We start from the raw sequence: 13597 nt of genomic DNA, 5'->3' as shown, positions 1-13597 counted from the left end.
TGCCCTGAGCTTGGATGGACACTCATTATATAAAGGTATATCTTAACAGGTTTGATTAAATCATCAATGAATTCTGGAAAATGCCCCATTTTAATTTGTCCAAGCATACTGAGGAGAAGCTGGAAGGAAAATGCAGTCTTCAGATGATGCAGAATAAGCAGCAGCCATTGACGGCACACTTTTTTGCTGCTGTCTCTGCAGTTGACTGGGGGCGACCCAGCTGCCACAGCTATACATTGGCTGGATATTTGGTTAACAGAAGAAGCTCAAACAACGTTTTCTATTTTGTCCCCTCCAGGACCTGGTTTAAGACTTGAGGAGGTCCATTTCAGACACCTGAAACAGAAATGCCTTTAACTGATTTTCCATGGTACTGGTTCCACAACTGCTGCCTGAATGATTGATGGTTTTGAAAGAAAGTTGACTTACACATGTATCATTTAATTCAAGAAACAAATATGCGTTCTAAATTCTGAGGGCTGTTCAATTCTGAGGCTACTCAATCCTATTGAGGATCCTATTTCAATTTCTCAAAATGGAAGGAAAAAAATTAGCTATTTTTAATGATGCTTTATTGTTAGTGATAAGTGAAACTGCAATAGCAACTAAATGTTCGAACTGTACCCTCAATTGAGTAAAACTTTCTATGATATATTTGCACCTGTAGCAGTTTGGTTTTGAAATCAGAAAAAAGGTTCCTTTTTCTGAATTCAACCAGACTGCATATAAACTTATAGAAGAGAAGCTCAGTGTATTAATATTTTCCTTCTCTTTTCTTTTCTTTTTTTTTTGACCCACGAGTATTCCCTAAAATGAAGATATACGGAAACATCTTAGGCAAAGTACTGAATGCTGCATTGAAGAAACAGGTTTGGGCGTGGGAAGAGTTGAAGTTTGGTATCCCAGCTGTGATAACAATTCCTTCTCATCTTTAAGCATAACACAACTGCTCAGGGTGGGATTCAGCTCAAATATAAGCATCCAACGCCATCTCTGCTGTGCTTGGCACACAAAGACCAACTGAGGACTGCACGGAGCAGCACCTGGAGGCCAGGCAGGAGACAGACATTAAAAAGCACGACCTGCTTACACCCAGGCACCTGCACCCATCTTTCAATTCTGTATTCCATTAAAAAAAAAGAAAAAAGCATCTTTTTTCTTTGTATGTGACAATAATTTTGAAAAGAAAAACTCATGCTCTGTATGTGGACAGTGGTTTGCAAGAGCTAAATCTTCTTAAATATAGTACTAAAATATGTTTACATGGACATTTATTTCTTATTCTCAAACACAAAGATGCCTGGGCAGGTCAGTCACTTTTAGGGCTCGGTCATGTTTTTGATAATATCACTTTACATAGATTTTAATGGAAGCTCAATTCTGCATTTAATCCTTAACTTCTAATCATCTGTTAGATAAGATGTATACAAAACATCTATATAAACCATATGGTCCTGTGAAAACGTGGAACTGAACTGAATGAAATGCAAGCTCTTGCCTTTTCTGAACACATCTGTTGCTGTGGCTTCTGACAGGATAGCACCAAAAGGGCTCCCACATAAGCAAGACATAAGGCAGGAAGCATTTTGCACATGCTGTGCTAGGCTGCAATTAGCAGATTCAGAGGCCACCTGTCACGGGGCCGAGCGGCACACAATTCCGGGGGACAGGCTGGGGGAAGTGAGCCGAGTTCTCGGTAGATGTGAGGCATGCCCCGTTTCCTTTGCTGACAGCAGTGAAATATCTCCTTCCTTCTCTCGGTCCTTCCCAGCACACCCATTACACAGGTCTCTGCTGCCAGATTACCGGTCCTCTTAACATACATGACGGGGGACTGCTGTGTGCTAACATTTAGACAATTTATTACTTGCAAAGTTATCCAGAGCTGGAGGACAAATGTGAAGTGTTCTTCTCAAAGGAGGCTACTGCATGTACAGTTGAACTTTGTCTTCCTTTAATATATTAAAAAAAACCACCCTAACAAATCGTGTTGGGACTTCTCTAATTATATAATCAAACACAAGATTTTTTCTATGACACTTTCAGTGTTCGCAATGATGAACTTCTGCAGTACACACAGAATGTGACAGAAAATCATTATGCAAGTTCAAAAGTGATGAGCTTCTACCCTTTTTGGCACATTTCAGCTTTGATAGCAGTCAATTTTTCCCTCATTATAAATGGGAAAAAGTAAAGATATCATGAAAAGGCCACTTAAAAGCAAAACAAAAATAAAAGAATGCAAATTGAGATTGGAGTTACACAACTGCCAGGAATGCTCAGAGCCTACTAATCTCCTGTTTATTACTCGTATGTTCTCTTTGCCTCAACCGTGCGTGTGCAACGCTGAAAACTTCAGAAAGTGTATTTTAAAAGCTGACTTTGAATACTGTGAGCATGAGTCAGACATCATTTACATGGCTGAAATTTCACTAAATAACTTTGAAATTATACCACCATAAACCTTGTCAGGAATACTTATTTTCAGCTTCTTCATGTATTCAGTTACTGTAATCTCGAGCCCTCTACCAACATGAATAAATTTCACGTTATATTAAGAGTGACGCAAGGCTACCATCAGTCACTTTTTAAAGCACAGATGCAGGAGAGTGTGATCAATACAAGAGCACAGAGGAAGTAAGTGACAGCGCTGAGAAAAGGGCTCAGCCATTTGAGCCCCGGACCTTTCACCACAGACCATATGCTCCCCTGGCATCCCAACACGTCTTTAACAACCAGACAACCTTTTCCCACACTAATTTTGTTTAGCCAGACTGCTCCAAACACACCTCCTTTTTTCAATTAGCCACACAAACATGAGAAGGTGGTCGCAGACCCCTGAGGTCTGTTAATGACGCACTGAAGTAAAGGGCTCAAAGCTCAAAAACCCTCTTCCTTCTGGAAGATCCAGTCAAGGTTGTGGGTTGCAGCAACATGGAGGAAAGAGTTCAGAAATAATTTGCATCGTGAAACATCGTTCCTCTTGCACGCTGCCCTCTGCTCGTGCCTGCTGGCGTGCTTTTGCCCACTGGCACATCAGAAAGGACCACAAAAAAGCTCTTCACAGCCTGACAAGTGCTCCCATCGCTGCAGATCACACTGTGGTGGCTTTCAAGAAGAATCAAAGAGAAAGGACTTCTGTCCCTCTCCGAAGGATGACTGAAGGCTCCGCTATTCCTGGGAAAGCCATGGAGATGTGACAGGGATCCATTGCCCTCTACTGAGGCACAGACAATGTACATTCAGATGATAAATTTTTATTTTTAAGAAGTTCTTCTCCTGCTAGGATAAGCATGCATAATAATTACCTGCAGAGAAGAGGAAACCCAAATAATAAAAGATCTTTGTAAAGGATGAGTTGATTCTGAAGAAAGGGCAGAAAACTTTTTTCTTTCCTGTTTAAAGAACAGATGTGTTTTATTATCTACCGTCAGGTAATAATTACTACTGCTCTCAAAGGCAGGCAGACAAACCTGTGGAGATTAAAGTTCTTCATCTGATGACCATTCACTCTTCTGGCAAAGTCCATTCAAAAAGTTACCAACTCTTTATCCATTGAAAAAGTAAAACAATGCATTTGGGTTAGGTTATGTTTTGGACAACCTACACTGATCACTCTATATTTTGGTACTGTTGATTTCATATTTCCATCTTTTTAATGGAGTTGTACTCATTTATGTACAACCTTACTTGTACTCAGTGAAGACCATTATTTAAAATGTTAAAATAAAAACCAGCAGTCTAATTCAGCATCCTAAGCACCAAAAAAGCAGCATTCATTAAAGCATTAGTTTCCAGATGCTAAACAACCTTACTTTGAGAGTAATTTTTTTCCAACTCGATATCTGGTATTCTTTAGACAGCACAGTGACAACCATACAAAACACATCCTGCTTTGAAAGTCTTTCCTTAGATTTAGAGCCTATTCATTAAAGAAGTCTCCTGAACCGTCCTTTCTCACTCTGTATGTAGCACCAAACTGACAAAGACCAGCAAAAGTTAGCCTTGTGATATTTTGCTGTTAATTCCTCTCATCAGTACAGTGATGTGCATAATTACAGTACACGTACTTGGCTAACATCTCCATTTAAAATGGTGTCGAGTCCAGGTTCACGGTTCTACTTGAAGAATGGCAACAAAAATTCACCCTCATGTTTATTAGACCAATTCACGTTTGTCCTTCTGGCTCTGACAAGGTAGTTTCCACATGCCAAGTTCACCGTTGTCACCAATAAATGGAACATACGATAAACCCACAAAATTACGTGGGTTTATCCTGCTACCTCCTAAACCCAATTTAAAATTTACATTAATCTACAAGTTCCTGTTTCTTTCATCTGCTGACATCTTCTCGGTACACATATATCACCAACAAAAGAGTATGGCTCTCTTACATGACTGCAGCATAGATGGAGGCTAATAAAGTTGGAAATGCTTGTCTGAGCCATACACTCACATTCTTGCCACTTTACCCTTGAGCTCTGGTCTATGCAAGGTTTACTAAAACCTTACACAGACAGTAGCCTGGCGATACTCCCTGTCCATATCAGTATTAGAATATCACCAGGAAGCTTTAAGAGAGTTTGTCCCCTCTCTTTAGTATTTTATTTCTCATGCCATGCAGACAACATTCATTCCTTCAGGCATAGAACTAATCTCAAAGTGAATAGGTATATGACAATCACTTAAATATCTTTTTAAACTGGTATCTTCATAAACAGTCACATACATACACCAAAAAAAGAGTGTAACTGCTGAACAATGAAGGATGACTGTGCAGGGGCTAGACATGGGTGATAAACCCTGCTCTTCAAAGATTAAATTAGATATGAATGATGGCAAGAGGACACACTTACCATAGTACCTTCTAAAATCTTTTATTAGACTATAATTCAGGACAGAAATAACAACATAATCTAGAGTTCAGAGATTACAGCAGGAACAGGCTTCTAATCCCAACTCTGACACTGATTTGAGCAAGTTATTTAATCTCTCTCAGCTGCCACTTGTCAAATGAGATAATTTTTTCCTTTGACTCTTAAGTCACTGTGAGGATGCATCAACAGATCCGGCTTTGAAATCATTAAACAAAAAAATCTATAAAAATTAAAAAACAAATGAGGCGCTCTGAAGGTATCATAAAATAAAATAATTACAGCAAAGGCTAAGAATAACAAATTAAGCATATCAGGATGGAACTGGAAGAAAATCCATAAAACAGACTTTAATCACTGTTGCTATCTTGTATTTGTGTTTAAAAATAAAAATAATAATAAAAAAGAACAAAGTGAGCATGTTTGGCTCTCACAGCTAACACTAGGGACAAACCTTTATCTATATTTTTTCAGGTAACAAAGAGAAACCATTATAAACGATGAAAATTGCTTCTCATTTCAGCCAAGGATACAGCAGAGAACACAAAAGCTCTAAAGCATTAAGTGTGAGAAATAGTTAAAAGCAACGTTTTATGGTCAACACTAGCAACTAATACCTCATCTATTCCAGCCAAGCACTGGAACAAGCTCCCCAGTGGTCATGGCCCCAAGCTGTCCCTGTTCAAGAAGGGCTTGGGCAACGCTCTTAGATACACGGTTTAACTTTTGGGTTGCCCTGTGTGGAGTCAGGAGCTGGACTTGATCCTCGAAGGTCCCTTCCACAGTTCTATCATCTATCTCAACAGCACTAGCAAAAATCAAAAGCTAGACAAGCACAGGCATTAGTTGCTGAGGAAGTGAAGCTGCTACTCCTACTCATAGATTTTCCAAACAGTATGAAATTGAGATGTTTGTCTTAATGTTCATGTTGCCTGCAGTGCCCTGAAGAAGAAAAAAAAAACCCACCTCAAAACTGTTGCAATTTTTTTTTCTGCTGCTGCTTTTCCACTCAGCGAGGTTTGAAGCAGAAGCAATGATTCTGTTTGTATTCCTGAGAACTCTGCATTGCACAGGCTCACATTTTAAAGGTTATCTTTAAAACCAAAAGAGTTCAAAACTGATCTTTTCAAGCTAATGTACTCCTTCGTGGATGGGGCTTACACTCCACTGTTTGAAAACAGAGAATAAGCAAGTACTGGTTCTGAGCTTCTGCTCATAGAGCTTCTCCTCACTTGCCTCTGCTTCCCTTCCCCCGCTTTTTGTATTTGTACGTAAAAGACAGCCCTGGCATCCCAACAGAATTCGGTCAATATGAATTTTAACATTAGCACTGTTCTGTCTAATTTTTGTCATATAAAGTATCACTTACATAATGTTTAATTAAACACATGACTACAGAAAAGAAGTCAGATTTCCCTCTTCCAATATTCTACAAAATTGTTCCTCTACTGGCACATCCAGATAATTTACAAAAACTTACAGTCGATTTATTCCATGTGACACTGGTAAACAAATTAAAGTAGAATTTAATTGCCTTTGTCTCTCCAGCTCAGAATTGCCTTTTAGTGATATTTATCTGAAATTATGATCTACAAAGAAAATAAACTGTAATTGAGCTTTTAAAAATGATCTTATTTAGAAGCTGACAACTGTCACAATTGTTAATCTGAATTTGACTTCTCAGGGAAGCAGCATACTTGATCAAGTATTTCTGCAAAGAAGGCTGTTTTTATGCCGTCTCATGTTTCCTGCAGTATTGTACTTGCATACATATTTCTAGATTTATTTATTTATTTATTGCATTTCTATAAACTATTATTTTTTCTTCCAAAGCATACCAGAAACCCTTTTTTTTTTCAGCAACCATTTTCCTAGTGAAATACAAAAATAATAAAATCTTTGTAACACCTGATCCATAACTAAACATTGAAAAAAAAAAAACTCAACATAACAACTGAAAAAAACCCAACACCTTAATCATTATTATATAATTCATACTGCCCCAGCAGTATTAGTAGAAATCACTAAAAAAATCCTAAACACAAATATTAGTGTACAAAACTAACAATAACCCATCTGGCTTGCATTATCTAACAGAAAGTTTGGATTGTGGTAAATTGAAAAATTATGACAACATGAGCTATGCATTCCTGAAAGACCTATACATTTTCAAAATTCCTATCTGTTTAAAACATATCGTACAGCTATACTGAATTACACACCAAAAACCTACACAGGTATAAAACACCTCTGCTCAGACATTTCCTCTGTGAAGTAGCTTTGGTAGGAAAAAAAAAAATATGTATTTTAAACTGAAGACACAAATAAGGAATGAATGCTCCAACCAGGACAGAGTTAGGCTTTAGGTTATGATTTTTACTTGAAGGTCTTTCCTTCCTATTCGCTTATTTTGAGATTTACAGCAATAGAAATGCATTTGAATATGGAACTGAAAGTTTATTTTCTTTAAGCAGAAAAAAAAATTGCAGAGAGGAGGATGGGAAAGGAAGCAGGCAAAAAGAAGGATGTTTGGATATTTGCCACTGTGAATATGAATGGACTTCAGTAAAACTTACGTTATTTTTGCCTAGAAATGTTTTTTTCTTTTTAGGACCTAATTACCATAGCCTAGAATTACTGTGGATTATACATGGGGGCATGAGAAATGCATTCTTAGACTTGGGACTCGCACCCCGAGTCTTCAGAGCAGTCCATGCAGGGATATAACGATCCTGACCGTATAAAACAGGACAGCTCAGGCTTTCAGACAAATTTACCTACGCTAAAATAATGGCATAATTCACATCCTGTCACTAAATATTTTATGAACATACACATTCATGCTAATTTTCCAGTTTCCTAAAACCAGGAAAGCGCTATTTCTTCTTCTTGCTTAACTCAGGCAGAATCGCAGCAATAAATGGCCAGTGTTACCAGACAGAGCAGCACGAAGCCTTTTCCTCTCATCTAACACCGGATTCACATTTTCTCTCCCTTCTTCGGGGTGGGGCAGGGAAGGCGAAGAGGGAGGACTCGCTGGGTAGAGGAAATGAAGCTTCAGGTATGCCTACGCTGCTAACACAAGGGTGTAACTGCAGACAGACAGACAGACATGACCTAGTTTTAATCTCACCAGCTTGGGTACAAACAGCAATGAGAAAGGCAGCAGCAAAAGCGCCTGTGAGAGTGGCTACAGCATGTTGAAACCTGTTCTGCTGCAGGTTTGCTGCTTTTTGTACCCAAGCTAGCTCAAGTATTTCTAAATATGCTGCCGACGCACCTCCAAGGCCCACAACAGAATACCTATTGCCATCTCTTCTCCCAATAACCGGATGATAATCAAAGAAATAAAGACCCTAGAGAAGCATAGCAGCGGTGGACTTCTACCAGGCACATAACAAGGCAAGCGATACATTTCCACGCTAGCCTATTTCTTCCAAAGTCACTTGATGAAAATAGGAGATCTGTCTCCTAAAGGCTCATGTCAGAGCTTTTCTCTTCCTATTTCGAGACACTGCTCTGCTCTCCATGAACTAGCAAGAGCACTGTCAAATGCAGAAGGTAACTGGCAGCTTTTTTTATTTTCCTTCTTCTCTCCCATTCCCAGCAATGATCCCATGGACGAAACACGTAATTGCCATCTCCTACTGATGGGCTGTGTACTGACAAATATTAAGGAATGCCAAGATGCTTAAGCCCTTTCCTTGAAGTATTAATACATTAAAGTTTCTAGGCCAGGAAAGTCAAGCAGCTAACAGAAGGAAAGAAGTAGTAGTCATTCAAGCATTCTAAAACAACAGCTCTAAGTAAATAAGTGATCTAGAGGAATTTTTGTAAGGTATTTCACAAACCCCAGAAGGTGGATCAATGAGGATTACTTTATTAACATCTCTGCACTTTTCCTCCAAAAGGAAAATAAACGAACTACGAAGCAGTAAAATCCCTCCAACTTTATTCCTTATAGAGACAAGAGAAACCTGCTCAGGTATATTACATCTCAACATCAGCTGTATTTATAGAAAGTCTGCATTCAGTTGTCCATCCAGTGGTCTATGATTCCAGCTTAGCAGGGGACCACAGCACGATACCAAGTTACTATTTTTAAGTTTTTTAATTAGGAGCATGGCTACGGTTAAGAATCAGACACACCAGGTAATAAAAAGCAGCTGCCACACCTTCCATTTCAGAAAGGTTCTGGCACAAAACTCCTCTGGGTTTACACACTCATCTTCCAGATACGCTTGCAATGTTCCTTTCCTTTCCCAACTGTTGGGTCTTTACAACAAATTCATGTTTGTCTGTTACACAGTACCACACACATGGCTGGTAACTGAAAAGTTCTGTCAGGATCTAAACACACCTTGTCACACAGTTACATCACTTTACAACTCGAGGGGTTCACAGGTGAAGTTATTCACCAACCACAACAACGCCATGCCCTGTTTGCATCCAGGCTTTGCTGAGGAAAGGGAGGGAGGTGGCTCAGGCGGTTGTATCGCAGCCCGGTGACACCCGTACAACAGCAGGAAGAGAAGGCAAAGCACACAGGATACCCTGCAGCACCCATAACGTATCTGTGTCCCTCATTCAGCTAGAGCAGAGCCCACTGCCGTGTTTTCTGCAATGTTAGATGAGGTCTTTTCAAACACCTTAGGCAAGCCTGACTGAGACAGAAAGCTAAGCCTGCTTTACCTGTGAATTCACAGCCATCACGAGTCAGAAGAACCTACTGCATCCTCTGTCAGGAACATCACAATAGGGAGGTGAACTTCAGACACCGTCTTGCAGAGTCTCTTAAAGAGAATAACACAAATATGTATCCTGGGCAATAAATACTAGTGTTGGCTGGATAACTTCCACCCTGCTTTCTCAGTAGTTTGCAATTCAAGTCCTAATCTTAAGTCAGACATTCGTTCTTCTCTGCATCTTCATAGAACAGGCAACAGCAAGTTTCCACCACTTATAATCTCTAAAATTATTTTGCACAACTATTAGGTGGGTACCTAGACATCATTTCATACATGCGCCCTGATGTAAGAGAACTTTTCCCTAACTTTTCTGTTGCAGTAAAAAACTTTGTTTTTAGATGGAAAAAAACCCAAATTGAGACAACCTAGTTTAATGCCACAAAATCTTGTGCATTGTACTGAAAAAGGCAGAAATTAGTAATATCCACACATAGAACAGAAAACGTGATACCGTCACTCATCTCCTCCACGGCTGGGACAATGCAGACACTCTCCAGCTCCACCACAAAAGCCCAGGAGGTGTTTGGGAGGCCACAGCTCCTAACCTAGCTGCTCATCAATCAACTACTAAACCCACGTTTACCAAGAGAGTTTTCATTCTGAACATACTGCTAACAAAGCAGGCTCTAAAGGAGGACAGTTCAGAAAAAGCACAAATTATTTATGAGTATGGATACTATGACTTCTGCAGAACACAACTGTACCATGAAATATGCCCAAATGATATGTTGAAATGCTAGACAGAGACAATTCAGCCACATCTACTTTCCCTTCTTCCCAACTGCAAAAATCCAAAAGTTTTTAGAAGCAGATTTCTGGTTGTTTTTCTGGGGGAAAGGGAGAAGATAAGCATTATTTCCCCAAAATCCTGTTCACAGATGAACCTAAACTTAGACAGCAAAGCGGTGTATCGATCTCTGCTTTCGTACACTAAGGTTTAATGCAACATTTTACATCAATTTTAGAACCATGTGAGAAAAAAACAAAACCAAGTGACATCCTTAATTGATGGATTCATCCCTGCACTATTATACTTCTGTATTTACCATACTGCACACTATATTATGAAGGAGCAGAGCAGCCCCAGAAGATAACATGCCAAGAGCAGAGAGCATGCATACCAAATACTGTCACAGTTTGCCGCAGGAACAACTTTTAAGCGTCGGGAGCTTCCTTGCAAGCAATCGCTCACCTTCACAGTAAGAGTCAGCTCAAATTACTGCAACCCTGAGCAGCTAGCAGGTACTTCCCTTGAGTTACCATACTCAGGTTAGCCCCAGTAAGCATAAACTGACAGCCAAAACTGGAGCTCAGAGTACTTTGATTGGCAGCTGATGAATTTTGCTAATTAATGTAAATTGTGCTAACTTGATACATTGCTTGTGGTTGCATTACCATTTAGAGTATGCCAACACTTTTACTCACAGGCATGTTTTGCCCCCGACTTCGTATCATCAATAGGTGATGTAAAAGCATGTACAAACGTGTGGTTTGGATTAATGATTTTTGCACAAATGGGGTGTGTGAAATTCGATACAACAAAGTATTCCTACAATGGCCAAGATGTTCCAGCTTTGCTATCTGCTCGTTATTCCCCTCCTCTTCTAACGAGCACTGCTTAAACTTTTTCACCATTTTGCATGATCTATATGAATCAAACTCCAGTTGTCTATTCTACAGCCAACCATCAAGAATAACATGTCCAAAGGCTACTAAGAGCAAAAATGAGTCTATGACTTTGGGAGAAACATCAGAAACACACATTTGCTTACTTAAAACACGAACACAGGTACAGGTTGATCATACTGCTGTGCAACAACACAAATGTGTTTAGAAACTGAAGAGCCTCTTCTGTTGGGAAATGACAAGCCTGGATATTCATCCTCTTCCCATGTCTACTACGGGCAGTTTGAAAGGTTCCTCCTTGATTTCTAAATATAGACCTCATGATCAGATCCTGCACGATAGGTTTATGAACAGGAGCAGTATCATTTCAGACTGGAACAGCAAAACAAAAGACAGAACCAGTCATAGTACTCCTCTGAGTCCTCTTTAAGGTCACCACCCGTAGGGACACAACCCAGGAATCTGAGTCAGTGAGCCTACAGAACAATCAGAAGAGAAGCAGACTGAGCTGCATCCAAGTAAGTGGTAGCCGTAACCTTTATTAGGATGGAGTAGGGGAAGTGACCTCCAGTTTTTAAACTATAACATAACAGTTATGAGGGATCTTGTAAGTAACAAGTTGGATGTCCTTAATTGCAAAGGTATTAGTAACACTATTGTCCTGATCTTCTCTGTAGCAACGAAGATGGACTTAAAGCAAGGACAAATATGTAACAATCTCTTGATTCTAGGGAGTTTGCATTTATTAAAAAAACCTAGAAAACAAAAAACAAACAAAAAAAACCAACCCCCAAACTAGATTTACAGGTCTAGCAAGTATTACTGCATATTTCTGTAAACTTCCACGCTCCTTGTAACTCTACCACACTGGTAACTTAATAGTGCTATATAGTTATTAGCATCAGAGGAGCATCTCGGTCTGAATACGTTCAATTGCTGATTTAAGCAAAGAAGGACCCTTAACCCATCTGTATTTGGGCTCCTCACCCTGGGCAGCCTCACCAGGGAGAATGACTTTGGCTGGTTAATCTCCCAGCCCGAGTTCCGCACCCTGCTAAACTTACTTTTCCTCATTTCTGTCAGATTCAGTTAAATTCCTGAGCAGAGCAGTTTACTAACCCTTTGTAATCCCCCATAAACAGTTCAATCATTAACAGCATTAACAACCTGTGTACCACACAACAAATCATTTATGACCCTCCTTTTCATCCTCCCTCACTGGTTGTGGCTTTTCACCTTTTTTGCTTCTGTTGGTCTTAGTTCAGTTGCATTCTTTGTTCATTTATTCCTTATTCCAAGATGCTCCCAAACTTCTACAGCAAAAATTTGAGACATCACTTACTTAAAAATAAAAACTAATGTCTCAATTGGTAAATTAAATCATTAATCCAGGCCCTTCTGTCTGTGCTAGAAAAGTTGCAGACCATATAAATCTAGTAGAAGTCTCAGTGCAGAAAAAGTCACTATTCTGGACAGCTTGTGGAATTTCTCCAAGGGCACAATTTTACATCCATTTTTGTTTTACTACACTGTTCTACTATGAATTTATCAGTGGATACGAACCCGGAACACTTTTCTGTGTACTTTTGGTTAGTTTACTGCTTTTGTTATTTTTTTGTCATTTTAAATACAATGTCATTTTAATTTTTGGAAGAAGAATCAGGAACCTGCACCCATCTCATGCCATTATTGAAAAGTCTAAGGGATTGTAAAACCAGCACATTAAAAAAAACCCAAAAGGCTATGCAAGAGAACAGCACATTCTCCTTATCACCACACTGGGTTTTCTCCTTCTAGATCTTCATGCAAGGCAAAGATATTAACATAAAGCAGTGTTCCTTGCTCACCTGGACCCATCCCATAATTTGACAGTTGTACCCGTTTGAACTGTGCATGCCGGAGCATCTTCTGTCCACTTCAGATTACAATTACAGTGCAGAGCATAGCATGACACAGCAATATAGATCCCACTGGCTTAACAGTATTCAAATGGCAGGTTTTTAACTTGAGATATGAAAAGTACATCATCCTGTAACTGCTGGGTTTGTAATTGAAGCATGGCCACACCAGGAATTCCGGGGTATTCATGTAAGTTATCTTCACAAGTGAAATTTCATGAACAGATATGAACACTATTAACCCAGGGAAGACCATCCTCTCCAAAACCAGCTATTGCTCAAGAGACATTTGTACCATTTGTCAGTAAACTGCTCAATAAACTGTGCATTGAATGTGGCATATTACATGAGCATCTCCATGACTGCAGAAATGACAAGTTCCCAAAATACAAGGTCCGATTCCTAAAGTATTGCAGCCTGGATAATGTCCACCTGCTTTCAGGCTGCTGTA

The sequence above is a fragment of the Pterocles gutturalis genome, unplaced genomic scaffold, assembly GCF_000699245.1.
Source record: "Pterocles gutturalis isolate BGI_N339 unplaced genomic scaffold, ASM69924v1 scaffold13934, whole genome shotgun sequence".
Classification (NCBI taxonomy): domain Eukaryota; kingdom Metazoa; phylum Chordata; class Aves; order Pterocliformes; family Pteroclidae; genus Pterocles; species Pterocles gutturalis.
Note: the sequence above shows the minus strand (reverse complement) of the source record.